The 2,527-nt window shown below is 41.6% G+C and overlaps 1 long non-coding RNA gene across 1 annotated transcript; it reads right to left on the bottom strand.

The window, feature by feature from the left end:
- Nucleotides 1–1,582: 1,582 nt before the first annotated feature.
- Nucleotides 1,583–2,261, bottom strand: LOC310933500. Its single transcript, XR_014592954.1, has 2 exons — nt 1,918–2,261; nt 1,583–1,777 (listed from the first exon to the last, which is right to left on the bottom strand). It is a non-coding gene; the product is annotated as an uncharacterized lncRNA (long non-coding RNA).
- Between the last annotated feature and the right edge of the window lie 266 nt (nt 2,262–2,527).

The following is a 2,527-nucleotide window of genomic DNA, read 5'->3' as shown; positions in this document are numbered from 1 at the left end:
AAATACTGAACTAATCTTTTTAATTAACTGATTCTAATGATTCAGTACACTGAAAATTACTGCTTTGCTCCTCACTAGTTTGTGTGTGTTGTGTCAACACCCCGCACAAGATGATCCAGACTCTTTTCATGACCTACCAAGCACTACCAGAACAGGAGCCCCTGTTCTCCTTCTGCACTTGCATCCACCTCGGCACTCTCACCCTCTATCAGTCCACTGTTCCTATCGAGTGGAGTTCTTCCCAAGACTTAGGGTGAATTCCAATTCCTTGCTTAAAGGGATATTTCACTGTTGAGAAGATGGATGTCTATTAAAACTAGGTCATCTATGTAGTATAAATGTGAAATAATATTTGAAGCAAGTGCCTTCTTGGCTGAGAAAAGCAGAAAAATGTATTTATCGCTCATGTACACGAAAGACACCAACTCCCAGAATGCACAGCGCTCGTTTCCAGCGAGAGTTCACACGCCGCCATTGTTGCTCCCGAGAGACACAGACGCGTCCATTAGCAGACAGCGTGATACACGGACACAAATCCCCGAGGGGAAAAGCTACATATACATTCCGGATACATAACAGACCTGCAGGTTACACAGGATTGTTCTCTACTGTGCTAAATTATATCGGGACGTGCAGTAAAAACAAGGAAAGGACAAGCAGTAAGTTCCCATTATTTGCCGGTCAGAGATTCAGAGCGGTGCTGAAGCTTGAAAGCTAAGCTATGCTAAGCTTGTTTGGAGTGAAGAAATCGAAAGAAAAAAACCTGGAAGCTAGCGGGGTTCACAGTCTACAGTTCCAGCAGGAAGACGTAACTGAGAGGTAAGACTGGCGATAATATGCCATTCTATTTCTGATCATAGTATTCGATGTGATATAGTTGTCGGCAGTGAAGCAACAACTTTGTAAACGTAACGTTTGATAGACAATTACACACACGTTATATACACGTATTCTGTTAGCAAAGTAAAGTCACCTTGCTTTCGCTGGAGAATAATGTCAGTGTTATTCAAATGTTTTATTGTTGTTCATGTTTGTTCAAGACGCCTATATAGACAACAGTATAATGCTCATGTTTGTTTTCCTGAAAAGAAGTAAAATCTTCGTTCATATTTTATGTGTAATTATATTCCTTGTCCTTTACAGCTGAAGCCTGGTTTAATCAAGTCTTGGAGAAACTCTTCACAGCATCCAGCTCTGCTCCTCTTCACCACTGTGACTCCTCCAGCTGTCCCACATCAGATTCTGACACCGCTCTACATGTTTCATTATTTATTTTTTGTTTGCATATTGTGTTAGACATGATTTTAGATATGGCTCCTTGATTATTTTTAATGTGTACTCTTGAATATGATGGTAAAACATTTTCCTTTGTGAATAATAAAGTTATTTTTTTTCACCTTCACACCCTGCATGCATTTGTACATTTTTGTAAAGTAAAGACTTGAGGAAGGAGGCTGAATAGTTACTGATTTTATTAATTCTGAAATGTTTATCAACCCTTTTCTCCAAATTAAATCACTTTTCATCTAATAATACTGTAATAGAGGAACACTAAGGGCTAGAAAATAAACCACAACATATATGAATTTAGATTTTTAATATTAATAGTCATAAAAAGAAAAATCAGACTTATTATCAACAGTCTTCATAGACAGTACTGTTTTCAGGAGCTGCGTATGTTCTTCTCAACAACACAGGCAGGTAAAACAAGACGATCGTCTTTCCCCAGTCTGTGGATCCACTCCAGTCATGGTAAGGTGTTAGGTGATATGACTGTCTGTAAAACAATGATTATAGCGTTAGCGAATCGAAGTATCTGTTCTTACATGTAAATGAACTGTAAATATTCTAACGTTAGTTCAGCTGGCGTCACATATAAACATGGATAAATGCGGTGGTAAAAAAAAAAATACTCACTTTATATTGAGGCGGCCGTTTATCCCGTTTCCTTCATCCACCGGACCGGCGCCCGCTACCCCCGTTGCCCGCCCGGCCGAGTTGGAGCGAGCTGCTCCAGGTCCGGCCAGTGCCAGGCCGAAGTGTGTGCAGCTTCGCTCCGCTGCGGCAGCCAGAGCCCGCGGCGGCACATTCAAGTGCCCAGAAAAAGTTCTCCAGGTACCCGGTTCCGGCCGCGGGCAACGCCAAAAAGCAGGTCCTTTCCCTCGCAGCCATATCAGTTTGAAAACTACATTCTGTCATTGTCTTCTGAGTTTACAAGGCCAAATTAAAGAGAGCGAGAGCCGGTGGTAGCTTTTAGCAAAGATGGCGGACACTGTGTTTTCATTCTGGGAATGAAGTCTCGTCTATTCTGGGAAGTCTCGTCCCCCTGTGGGTGAGTCAAAAAAGTGCAGAACCTAATATTGTAGTTCTAATCTCGACGTTGCGCAATCCTCCTCTGACGCGATATGACGCGTTACGCGTCATAACGCGTCAGAGGAGGATTACACAAACGCTTTTATTGTAAAATGAGGGGAAAAATGAGGGAGGACAGCAAAACTTCTAAAAAATAATAATGCTTTTCTAGCAA

This window comes from Microchirus variegatus, assembly GCF_963457635.1.
Source record: "Microchirus variegatus genome assembly, chromosome: 10".
Taxonomy (NCBI): domain Eukaryota; kingdom Metazoa; phylum Chordata; class Actinopteri; order Pleuronectiformes; family Soleidae; genus Microchirus; species Microchirus variegatus.
The sequence above is the reverse complement of the archived record's forward strand: the minus strand, read 5'-3'. Positions and strand labels throughout refer to the sequence as shown.